Source organism: Xyrauchen texanus, chromosome 8, assembly GCF_025860055.1.
Source record: "Xyrauchen texanus isolate HMW12.3.18 chromosome 8, RBS_HiC_50CHRs, whole genome shotgun sequence".
Lineage (NCBI taxonomy): Eukaryota > Metazoa > Chordata > Actinopteri > Cypriniformes > Catostomidae > Xyrauchen > Xyrauchen texanus.
In genome coordinates this window covers 45,855,748-45,869,277 of record NC_068283.1, presented here as the reverse complement: position 1 = coordinate 45,869,277, position 13,530 = coordinate 45,855,748, and the positions used below count along the sequence as shown (strand labels likewise).

The window sequence follows — 13,530 nt, the reverse complement described above, 5'->3', positions numbered from 1 at the left end:
GTAGCGAAAGCTCTTTTAACCGAGATTGTTCCGAGATGGGGAATTCCAAGAAAAATCAGCTCGGACAATGGGACACACTTTGTCAATGAAGCAATAAAGCAGGTGGGTCAGTTTTTGGGAATTGACATGAGAACACACTGCAGTTACCACGCCACCAGTGGAGGCACTTTTGAGAGGGAGAATCAAACGATCAAGAACAAATTGGCTAAGTGCTGTGAGCAAACTGGGCTCACATGGGTTAAAGCACTCCCAATTGTGTTGATGTACACCAGAATGAGAAAAAGAGTCAAAACAAATTTAAGTCTATTTGAAATACTCTTTGGTAGACCACCATTCATGGGAATAGAGGGGGGGGGGGGGGGGCAAAGGCTGCCATCAACAAATCTGTGTGAGAATGACATGTTGAATTATTGCAAAGAAATTTCTTCTCTGTTGTCCAATGTTTGTATTCAGGTTGTAGTGTCGCATGGCACTGAGACTATGAAATCTTCTGATAAATGCCTCACATTACCTTTTCTTGATGAGTTATGTATCTCAAAACAGGCTGATCAGACTGATAAAATTGAAATATTTATGGACGATCTTTTAGTGGACCGACTCCAAAAGGACCACGCCAGAAAACTGCATAAAGCCAGAAAAAAAGAGAAGAAGAAGAAAGAAGAAGCAATTGATAATGCAGAGAAAAGATCTCATCGGTCAGATGACAAAAACCATCAAACAGATGGAAAAGCTTAATAAACGATTGTTGTGTACCGCAAAGGAGTTTATAAGGGAAAAACAATTGATATGTCCTAATTGTAAAATGTCAGTGTTGCAGAAGAAGCTTGCATTGTTGAAAACATAATGCAGGCTTGCTCTGTCAACTGAAATGTTACAGTTTCCTCTGTTCTTTCTGCACAAGCATTAAAGGGTGTTGAAGCTACGCCTGAGGCTATTCCTGTAACCTTTAGACATAGAAGAGAATAGGTCTTCTGTGAGGCTATTGAGAGGCCAGGGGCAGGATATGGTTTTAACACATGTAGGTGAGATAACGGGTAAATGTTTAATAAACTTGTTGGGCTTAAATTCTAGAGTAGTAAGCATCTTTGTAAGCATCTTTGTGTGCAGATCAAGAACTGTGAAAGTTTTCTATTAAGGAATGGTTTCTTTAAGAGGAGTGCCCCCAAATTCTTAAAGACGGCCCCAATTAAACCATATAAATGTTTCTGTTTCCTGTTCTTCGGGGCCGCATTCCGAGGTGAAGACTTATACGCTTTTCTGTTATTTTTTATTTTTTTTAATTTATTGTCTTTGTATTATTCTGAAAATTTTTGAGTAAAACGAAACCATAATTTTTTGGTGATTCGAAAACCTTTCAAAATAAGTCTCAAGAGTAATTTTTTCCGGATATATCTTGACTTAAATAGTTAGATATTCTTACTAAGTAAAAGCCCATTAAAACGGATCCTAGACTGAGCTGGATTGGACACCGCCGAGGACCCTATTACAACTTCAACTACCCTGTAAAGCAACAGGTGAGTATTATATAATATTAGTCTGTACAATGAGGTGAGTATTATATAATATTAATATGTGCTATAAGGGTTGAGAGGTTCTCATATAGGTTTACAGCGGTATAAAAATACAGCAAGGTGAAAGCTGCTCAGGGAAAGGTTGCTGAAACCTTCCTGCACAAAATCAGGCCTGCCGATTTCGTTGTGATTCGTGACCTGAGGAGAAAGAGCTGGAAGACGAAAAGGTGGCTGGGACCATTCCAAGTGCTACTGACGACTCACACGCCGGTGAAGGTCGCAGAGAGAGCTACATGGGTTCATGCCAACCATTGCAGGAAAGTTCCGCCCACATCGCAGGAGAATCAGCAACAGGACGAGATTGTACCGAGTGAATGTCAATAAACGCAGAGGTCAAGTTTGAACTCCAAGTACCACTATTAGTGGAAAAGCAAGGCCAACCACAGAGAATAACACAGCCTGTGTGCAGAGTGAACCCCATCGTGTGGTCACAAGCAGTAATCATCGTGAAAAGGTACGAACTGAAAAGAATTCAAGAAGTATTAATAACAGACCCCTGCATTCTAGCTGTGTGTTTAAGCGGAGCCAGATACAAGAAGCCGGGAGGAGACTGGAAGAGGCAGGCAGCCCTAGTTGTGAAAACAGCATCTGGCTGGGCACCGTTAATCAGCAAAGCAGATAAGACTGAACTCCTTCACACATTCTGGTCACACAGCTGCAGTACTGATCTAGCAAATGGAAGAAATGGAGCGTCCGAGACCGTGGCACCCATTCAGAGTGCCGGGAATGTGTGGTCTGTGTAAGTGTATGTGCATAATGACTTTGCTTGCAATGACAATTTGTATGATAAATGATGAAATGAAACAGTTAAGAGATTAAGTCTTTCAAAACAGGTTGGTTCTTGATATGTTAACTGCAGAGAAAGGGGGAGTTTGCAAAATGTTGGGAATGTCTTGTTGTTTCAATATTCCAGATTACAGCGACAACATCACGAATGTAATTGAACACATGAGAAAAGCCGTACAGGAGCCAGAACATGTTGAGGGTACATGGTTTACTTGGTTTATGAATCTCTGGGGAGGATGGGGGGTATTGGCTGATTCAAACTGTGTTACCAACTGCGGTGATAGGACTGTCAATATTGTTATGTTTACCATGCATCATAACGTGTGTTTCCAGCTCAGTACAGAGACTGGTTAAAGCAGGGATGTCTGTTCAATTTGTAAAGATGACAGTCTATCCAGAGGATGATGAACACAAATATGATGATACAAGTAGCGAGAGCTACTGTGAAATGTGTTAAAATGAGGTATGTCTTTTCTTTCTGAGAATGTTTTGATATGTAAAGAGGGTTATAAGCAGCGGTCATCCATGTTACGAGATGACGTACAAGGAGAGGGTTTGAAATGAGGGATTTTATTCTACTTTTATTCTTTGTATTTTTATAGCCTGCTGACATAACCAAGAGATGTGACATAACCAAATGATGTGTTTTTCCTACTTAATCTGTACACTATTTCTTGTTTATACTGAGGTGACTGAGGGTCTGATTTTATGTTGGAACTGCATTAACAGTGTTTACTCATTTAGCCCGGCATCAGATAAAGTCTTTACTTGCTTGCTAATACTTAAGGGACTATCCCCACAAAAAAACAGCCTAAGCTTTTTTTTATTTTTTCCAAATGTTATTTCACAAATGTTTAAGAGAGTGATCATTTATGCGAAAATCAGAGATGAAGAGTGTAAGTGTGATGATATGACTTAAAATGTGTCTTATTTTTTATTATTGTGATTGAGTAATCTGAATGATCAGGGGTCGGCAACCTATGGCACGCAGAGGAGTAATCAGTGACACGCCAGCATCGGAAAGAGAGTAGAAGACCAATTTATTTATATATTTACTCTGCACCTGCATTCCCATCTACATCATGATGTAATTCTTCCTCATGATCACACAGTGTGTTTTCATGAGCTGAATGGGAGCCTAAACAAAAAGTTAAAATGTGAAGAGACTGCAGTGTTCCCAACACACTACAGCGCGTGCAAGACATTCGCACATCACAAGCCGGCAGCGCTTCACTTTTGGTTAATCGTGTGATTATACGCGCTCACTTTCATTCTGCGTGAATGACAGCCTACATTCAGTGTTTCATTTGTTTCTTTTTGCTTTCATAACAACATGTGATGTAATGAGGAGAAAACCACTATTAATCCTTGAGATTTCCAACCCAGCATAAAGGTACACCCTCCAAAACCATGCACACACTAAATTACATGATTAAAAGAGAAAACATAAACCCACATTGTGGGGTTCAAAAAACTTTTCAAGTCTATTCAAAATAAAAATAAATTTAACCTGGAAGTTTTAGGATTTTGCAGGTTTTAGAACACGAAGGACAGGGAACACTATGAGACGAATGGTTAAAAAAAACAGTAAAGTTAGTTTTATTTTTGACATTCACGACAATACTCATTAAACTCTCTGTGCCTTTAACATTTTCAAGCCAAACCAACTTGGAAATGCATGAATATGTTTCCTTTGCTTAGCACAAAGCTGAATTATACATTTTTATTTTTTTTTTCATATCATTTTATTAGCTCTACAAATCAATTAAACAATTTAACCATTTGATATTATGAAATAACAACAAATATGAAATGTTCTTAAAATATCCCTTTCATGACACAAGGCTCTGTTTGTGGAATTTACATTCTATATGTTTTCATAACAAATATAGTAATGTAAATGTTTGAAATATTTTTCCATTAAACTCCATGACCGTTTGAGCTAGAGACATGAAACCAACTGTAAAACACTTTGGGAGTAAATGTTCAGTTCTATTTATACAGATATTTGTACCCCTATAAATCTTTTAAACTCCCCTCGCACGGAGCTTGGATGCATGGCTAGCGCTTTCCAACCCGTCATGTTGGGTGGCCAGGACCATCACAAGCGGCTATGTAATTCAGTTCGCCAGCCCCGGTTCCACGGCATCCACTTCACATCTGTGAAGGGCGAGAACGCCGCCGTCCTGCATGCGTAAATCACGGTCCTTCTGCAAAAGGGCGCAATAGAGCCTGTCCCTCCAGCCAAGATGAAGAAAGGGATCTACAGCCCTTACGCCACTCCGGTTGATGCATATGAGACCGCTTCAGCGCTGGCTTCAAAAACACTCAGAATATTGACATGAGAGAGGACCTCCTCTCTCAGGAATGGGGCTCTATCTGGCACCTGTGCCCAGACCTCTGGAACTTCCATATCTGGTCCCTGCATGGGATGCGGAAGACTCCGCCTCCAGTGGTAAACACGATCACTCAAGCAAGGGCTCCCTCCACAAGGCAGCTGTATGCCCTGAAGTGGCATGTGTTCGTGAATTGGTGTTCTTCTTGAAGTGAAGACCCCTAGAGACGCATAGTCGGGTCAGTGCTTTCCTTCCTGCAGGAGAAGTTGGAGGGGCGGCTGTCCCCCTCCACTTTGAAGGTGTATGTAGCTGCTATATCGGCACACCATGATGCAGTAGACAGTAAGTATCCAGGGAAGCAAGACTTGATCCTAAGGTTCCTGAGGTTGAATCCTCCTAGGTCGTGCCTCTTTCCCTCTTGAGACCTCTCAGTGGTCCTTCTGGGACTTTGGAGAGCCCCGTTCAAGCCCCTAGAGTCAGTCTCGTTGAAGGCCGTCTCGTTGAAGACAGCTAACCGCGGTCACTTCCATCAAGAGGGTCGGGGACCTGCAAGCATTCTCTGTCAGCGAAATGTGCCTGGAGTTTGGTCTGGAGCACTTTCACGTGATCCTGAGACCCCGACCGGGCTTTGTGCCCAAGGTTCCAACAAACCCTTTTAGGGATCAGGTGGTGAGTCTGCAAGCGCTGCCCTGGGAGGAGGCAGAACCAGCCTTATCGTTGCTGTGTCCGGTGTGTGCTTTGCGAATCCACTTGGATCGCACAAAAAGCTTTAGATGCTCTGAGTAGATCTTTGTCTGCTTTAGTGGACAGTGGAAAGGGAACGCTGTCTCCAAACAGAGGCTTGCCCACTGGATCGTGGATGCCATCATTTGGCATACCAGGCCCTTTGGGAATCAAGCACACACTACAAGGAGTGTGGCATCCTTGTGGGCACTGGCCAATGGCACCTCTCAAGCAGACAGCGACTGAGCAACACCCAATACCTTTGCGAGATTTTACAATGTCTGGGTTGAGCCGAACTCGTCCCGTGTTTTGTCAGGTATGAACATGTAAGTTTGGTAATGACAGACAGCTGGCCCGGTGTACCGCTTGCATATAGTGCCTTTCCCCTCCATGAGGCACAGAGGTGCACTCTTTCTCCCATGCGAGTCCACGAACCATGAACCCTGGATGTCCTTCCTCCCTAGCCCTCAGACTCGTGAAGTCGGCAGAGGAAATTGTGTGTGTATCTTCCGCGGTACGCTGTGACAGCACGGGGGGCTTTGTGCCAAAATCATTCTTTGAAAATCATGTTTCATAAAACGTTATAAATAATCAAAAGCTTATTTGTAAAAAGTAATTACAGGAAACATTATTTACCTTTTGTTTAGCATTTTAAATTAGTTAAAAATGTTATTTTGTTATATCAAGTGATTACACATCATCCGCTCACCCTCTGACATTACTCTAAGACTGTCACAGTCACATGACCAAAATGGATAGAGGAGGGAATCGTCCTGGGGTGCAGAACAGAAAAAGAAAAGCTCAAGTTGCTGCGAGCCACTCATATCTCGTGCCACCTCAACAGCACAGCGGACGCGCTGTCGTAGCGTGTTACACCCAGGGGAGAGTGGAGGCTCCACCCTCAGGTGGTCCAGCTGATCTGAAATCGATTCGGCCAAGTACAGGATTGACCTGTTTGCTTCCCCAGAATCCTCCCATTTCCCACTATTGTACTCTCTGACCGAGGCTCCCCTTAGCACAGATGCCTTGACACACCGCTGGCCCCTGGGCCTGCGCAAGTATGTGTTTCCCCCAGTGAGCCTACTTGCACAGACGTTGTGCAAAGTCAGGTAGGATGGGGAGCAGATCCTCTTAGTGGCCCTTATTGGTTCTCGGACATCATGCTCCTCGCGACAGCCCCCCCTGGCGAAGTACCTTCTTTCTCAGGAACGGGGCACCATCTGACACCCGCGACCGGACCTCTGGAATCTCCATGTCTGGCCCTTGGACAGTATGCGGTAGACCTAAGTGGCGTACCACCCACTGTGGTAAACAAGATCACTCAGGCGAGGGCCCCCTCAACGAGGTGCCTTTATGGCCTGAATTAGCATCTGTTTGCTCAGTGGTGTTCTTCCCGAGGTGAAGACCCCCAGAGATGCGCAGTTGGATCAGTGCTTTCCTTTCAGGAGGAAATGTTGGAGGGACGGCTGTCCCCCTCCACCTTGAAAGTGTATGTAGCAGCCATATCGGCACATCACGATGCAGTGGATGGTAAGTATATAGGGAAGCACGACTTGATCATCAGGTTCCTGAGAGGCGCAAGGAAGTTAACCCCTCCCAGGTTGCACCTCATTCCCTCGTGGGACCTCTCTGTGGTAAGTACTGAGGTAAGTGCTCCACATGTGCTGGTTGTCCCCCTAGGCAACCCCGTGTGATGTATATTCCGCAAAATGGTAAATGGTAAACTGTGTCTTCCTTGGGCAGAGGGCCCTCTGTCCTTGGTCGCCATGTTTGTAGTAACTCCTCCCCCCTTGGGTAGGACCTACCACAACGCCACTCTGTACGATGTGCTTCTGCTCCTAACCGGTAAGACCGTGTGTCATATTCCACCTAAAATGTATGCTCGTCCAGGGCCTGTCAACTCTGATCTACTGAGAGAATTTCAGCTTGTGTCAAACAAAATATGTCTTGCGCGCTCCAATAACATGTAGTGGCACCCTCCAACATATAGACTGAAATTAAAACTAGTAATGCCTGATGCATGAATAAATCAATCTTTGGAGTCCAGGTCAAACATGCAAGCAAATCGTAAATGTTTGAAGAGCTTTGTCACTCAGTAATGCAGTAATGGGATGCAGAATACAGAGAACAAAACAACAATAAATGAACATGATACCTAAAATTAAATGATGAAGAAGGTTGTGTGCATGTTCAAGTGCAGCCTATTAACTTATTTTCTGCAGGTAAAAACATTTTCTATCCAAGATTGTATGAAAATAATCACCTTTCTTGAATGGTTTCAGAATCTTCAGATGTTTGCTCTGGTCTGCTGTTTCCTGTTGGACCCTTCTCTGTGTTTTCAGTTGAATCTGAAAAAGGAAAAACACATTATCTTACACTAAGAAACTGGGATTCACACCTGGCTGATCACTTCTGTTAGATAGCTATGAATTTAAAGACTATGTAAGATGCTAGCAAACAGACTGGAGATTAAAATAATACCAAAGTGTGCCTCATTTACAAAAAAACACTAAAAACAGATGAAAATGAACATTCCTGTGAATTTGTACTTTTGCTACTTAAAAATGAAGGGCAATAAGCTCTAATAGCGATTCCAAACCAGGAATAAAATATCTTGACTTTTGCAGTCAAAGTGTTAAAACAGGAGAACGGGGGGTTGCGTCCAGTTTTAGACCTTCGAGGCTTGAATTGCTTAGTCAAGACATCCAAGTTCAAGATGCTAACCGTCAAGACGGTCATGTCTCAAATCCAACATCACAATTGGTTGGTCAAGATCAATCTCATGGACGCATACTTTCATTTAGAAATTCTGCCACAACACAGGAAGTTTTCCAATATCGGATTCTTCTATTCGGCCTAGCCTTATCACCCCGCACATTCACGAAGTGCATGGATGCAGCACTGGCTCCTTTGTGACTCCGGGGTATCCGCATTCTGAAATATATAGACGACTGGCTGATACTAGCACAGTCACAAGAACTTGCATCACAGCACAGGGATATTGTCTTAGGTCATCTCGTTTCTCTGGGTTTGAGACTCAATGGCAAGAAAAGCGTTCTCTCTCCCACTCAGGACCTACCTAACTGGGGATCGTATGGAATTCAATCATGATGCGGGCATAATTGTCTCAAATCGAGACCATTCAGGTCAGGCTAGGCCAAGGTTGCACTGTTCATCAGTATCAACGAATACTAGGTCTCATGGCGCCTGCATCCTTTGGGCCTTTTGCACGTGAGACCGTTTCAGTTGTGGCTCAAAGCCAGGGGATTTCATCCTAGGGCCAGTCCCCTAAGGCAGAGAAGGGTTACGCGCTGCAGGCTTCATATCCTTTCTATGTGGTTCAGACCCCGGTTCCTCACCTTGGGTCCCACTCTAGGTGCGTCTTGCCGTCACAAGTTGCTAATGACAGACGCCTCCCTGACGGGCTGGGGAGCGGCCTTAAGTGTTCTTCCAGCTCAAGGGGAATGGGAGGGTCATCAGCTCGATTGGCACATCAACTGTCTCGAGTTGATGGCTGTATTTCTGGCCCTGAAATACTTCCTCCAGTATCTGAGAGGCTGCCATGTCCTGGTGCGGGTGGACAACACAGCTGTAGTCTCTTACATAAACCATCAAGGAGGTCTACATTCACGCCAGCTGAACAGACTGGCACGGCAGATTCTCTTCATGTTTGGACTCTGAAGGGTACCAACTTTCACCTGAAGTCATCGAAACCATTCTGAGCACTAGGGCTCCCTCTACTAGAAGAAGTTATGCCAATAAATGGGGTGTCTTTGAAAGATGGTGCACTGCACATAATGCAGATCAAGTTAACTGCCAGATTGCTCAAGTTCTGGACTCTCTGCAGGAAAAAATATCAGCAGGTACATGCCCCGCCACTCTCAGGGTTTATGTGGCTGCTCTATCGGCTTGCCATGCCTTGATTGACTGGATGCCATTGGGGAAACATCCTCTGATCGCTCGCTTCATTCATGGAGCCATGCCATTGAGACCACCTGCTAGGACCAGGATCCTTTCATGGGACTTAGCAATAGTCCTTGAGGGTCTGGTTGAGACCCACTTTGAACCTCTAGAGTCAGTGTTTGATAAACTTCTGACTTTCAAGATTGTTTTTCTTATGGCGATTACTTCTCTAAAAAGAATTGGGGATTTGCAGGCTCTGTCTGTCTTGCCATCCTGCTTAGATTTTGCCCCAGGAATGGCTAAAGCAATATTGCACCCTCATCCTGACTACCTGCCTAAGGTTCCTTTCTCGGCCGTACATCCGGTCACTCTTGAAGCCTTCTGTTCCCCTTCTGATCAGGAGAGAATTCACAGACTGTGTCCAGTGCCCTTCAGGCTTACGTCTACCGCACTAGCCAGTGGCGTAAGTCAGGGCAACTATTCGTTTGTCATGGGGGCCGTAACAAGGGGGCGGCCGCCACCATGCAAACAATGTCACATTGGGTGAGGGATGCTATTGGGCTCGCTCTACCAAGGGGGTCACCTCCTCTAAAGCTTTGGCTAGAGGTGTCCCTCTGCAGCATGTTTGTAATGTCCGCACACACTCATAAGATTTAGTTTGGATGTTCATGCCACTCCGGGCTCTTATGTACTTGAGTCAACATCACAAGCTCATGTCTGAGACCTCTCACGCTTTTGTGAGCACAACTACACAACCGTAAAGGGTCCAGACATCCACAGTGCAGCAGCATGTTTATTCTCGTTCCCAAAGCGCTAAATCAGCACAGCATCAAAGTGTAGCTTATGATAGGGAACGTCTCGGGTTACTTACAATAACTGTAACCCCTGTTCCCCGAAAAAGCCGAACGAGATGCTGCGCTTCATTGCCGCACTGAGGATGCCCCAGGACTGCTCTTCAGACAAAAATACCAGACGATGCACCTGTGGCGCATCTATTTATAGCCCCTGGTACCGGCACATCCTGATGATGTCACCAGCAGAGGCTATAAATTCCTGTCAATTTCATTGGCATGTTGCACACATATTCATAGCTGGTCACTCCTAAAGACGTTCCCAAAGCGCTTAATCAGTGCAGAATCTCGTTCCGCCTTTTCAGGGAACAGGGGTTACAGATAAGTAAGGGTTATAGTAACCCGAGTTGTTCTGCCTTGTTCATCATGATGCATCTTTTTTTTTTGTGCAAGAACATGTTCAGAAATGATCAAGGACTCAGGGGAAAAAATGCCACTGCACTGAAGGTGACCATGAAATGGAAAATCTGGGGCAAAAAAAAATTCCACTTATGATTTCTATTTCTTATTTTTAACAACAGATATATTCATTTTTATTCTAGATCTAGTACATACGTATCACATGCAATTATTTGATGGTGATGCTTTAGATTAGATGATTGTTCAAAATACTGAATATCATATATGAAAAAACTGATATTACACCACATAATTTATTCTTTAATATCATAAACACATCGATGGATGATCCTTATACTAAGACTGAAAGTTTCGCCACTACTTGGTGCAGTTTTCCAGCTTGAACGGGGCCATGACGATTCCCTTTCGAGTCTGCACCGATGGCAACCTGCGATAGGTGCAACATCAGGACCAATATTACAGTCCTATCAGAAGAGCAACTGCTCCCTTTTGATTGCAATTCCTCCTCTTGTGATTGCAATTATTTGTTAATTAAAATGACAGTAAGCTGACTAATTTTAATGAATTTTCTCAATAATCTCCCCATTTTACCAAAACTGAAAAAAAATGAGGGACATCTGGGAGGCGGATTAGCGATAAACACATTTCTGAATGGAAACCTTTTTAGGGCAGATGTCTGTTGCGATAAACCAAATCTTGTGCGACCAAGTGTTTTTAGGCTTGACGTCATCACACATAACATTTTTATTGATAAAAGGCCATTTAAATGGAAACAGGCAAAAAATGGTAAATTTCACAAATTTGTTTTATGCATTTTCACTTTGTCGATATCAAAATAGTGCGAAAATTGGATGGAAACTATTGTTAAACTGGTACAGTGACCGGGAGAGGACATGTTCAGTTCACTTGGTTTTGTCGTGTGAACGTGATAATAATTCGTGGCCACAATATAATTTTGTCAAGAACATCCTTATGTCGTGGCCTCGAGATCTCATGTTGAGGGAACGACATCCGTCACTGTAACATCCCAGCCGGCACACGACCGACCTTCAACGTTGAAATATGGTTGAAATAATGTCAGTTGTTGTTTCAACGTTGAAACAACGTTGATATAACGTTTAATGCTAAATGGTTGAAAACCAACCGGTACATGACCAACCTTCAACGTTGAAATATGGTTGAAATAATGACAGTTGTTGTTTCAATGTTGAAACTACGTTGAAATAATGTTTAATGCTAAATGGTTGAAAAAGGGTAAAAAAAACCACTTATAAATCAACTTTGATTTTTTTTACAAGATCTATATGTTGAATCAATTAATGTATGTACAGAATAAATAATTTCTGCCTTTTAAATTATTATTAAGATCATTATTATTATTTTATTATCATTTTACATTTTTATCATGAACCTTCTGATATTATAAAACATTGCGCTGCTTTACCACACTGAAACAATTCCTATTGGTTATTTAACCTTATTTGCTTTGATCATGATTGGTTAATCTGTCTGTCATTCATGAAACTGGCCAATGAAACTGTGCGCGCCATTTTAAGTTTGAAAATATGACCGTTGACCGTCTTCAGATCGCGAGACTGGCCAAGGGAAGAGCACGAAAGAAAGTGGTCTCGCGAGGGCGGGATCAAAAAGGTAAGTCTGATTTCACAAATATACGCAAGGTCATGAGTTAAACGCATTATGTCAGTGCTTGGAGAATTGTAAATGCACAGTTTGTTGAATGAATTTACTAACTTGATATTCAGGGAATGCTTTTCCACATTTGTGTCGCGGAGGCCTAAGTTACTTTTACAGATGTCGATTGAGGCCTAACGTTACTCGTGCCGCTTCAGTGTCATGTTGTGCTTTTGCGGTTGCTACGTCGATTTTCAGGGAGAAGACATTATACGTGTGCACACAGATAAAAAATTTCAGGAAACAAAAGTGTAACGTTCGATAAGCTAATTTTTCCGTTTAACAGTCGTCGTCGTCGTCATTACTGTCCATTCACGGTAATATCGCGAGATTCGAAGCGGGACTGGCCAAGGGAAAGAGCATGAAAGAGATGGGCGATATGGAAAACAATATCCAATCGAGTTTATTTTTTTTTATTTTTTTAAATATGATTCACAATATTATCACGATAATTTTTCATGTTAGTTTTACTGTTTTGCAAGTTGTCTGAGCAAATAATAGTTTAATTAGACTAATGTTGGACGATATGCTTTCATAACATCCTATCGTCAGAATTATATAATCTTTAACAATTATAGAGACATCAGAGTCAGTGGTAAATTCCAGAAAATAACCTATTCATTGCTATTTAAAAGTGAAATAACTGAACCTACACTGATAAAAATACTAATTTTACAAGAAAATAATTGGCATTAAGAGGCTTCTGCATCTGAACTCTTTATATATATATATATATATATATATATATATATATATATATATATATATATATATATATATATATATATATGTCATGTAACCCACACATTAATTTAACATGCATAAATGAGTTATTGTCCAACCCTAATAACATCTGTTCTCACTCCCCTTCATCCTAGAATTCCAGAGGAAAGTTCTTCAAATGTTAATTGATATAAGAGATTTGGTAAAAGTCGCAATCAGAACAACGGATGCATTTACTCTAAAGCCAGCCAACAGTGTGAACGAATTGCAAGAATTGGAGTCTCGTTTGCAAGATAAAAATGAAAGAGCAGCCTTGGTGAGTTTTATATGAATTAGGGATGAGTTGCGATCTTCGAATGGTCGAATAGTCGAACTGCGTGCGAAATTCGATCATAAAATAGCTTTTTCGAATATCATTATATTTTCCGCGCCTACCATCACAGATCGCGCAGCAGGGTATTTTCAGGTCAGGGACACAAGGTGTCGCTAACATGAATGAAACCCCCTACTGCGTGATCTAGCTAGGGTACACGTTTTGTACATAGTGTAAACAAAAAACAGAAGAAGAGCATTGCCGTTAACTCT

The 13,530-nt window shown here is 42.4% G+C and overlaps 2 protein-coding genes across 2 annotated transcripts in view; both read right to left on the bottom strand.

Annotated features, from left to right (window-relative positions):
* LOC127648277 (interferon-induced very large GTPase 1-like) overlaps window positions 1–13,530 on the bottom strand; it is a 341,847-nt gene that overhangs the window by 25,313 nt on the left and 303,004 nt on the right. The window contains 1 exon segment of the mRNA XM_052132865.1: window positions 7,680–7,764. The gene's annotated coding sequence lies outside the window, so the exon portion shown is untranslated.
* The window catches only part of LOC127648266 (interferon-induced very large GTPase 1-like), a 399,776-nt gene that overhangs the window by 124,120 nt on the left and 262,126 nt on the right, over window positions 1–13,530 (bottom strand). The window lies entirely within an intron of this gene.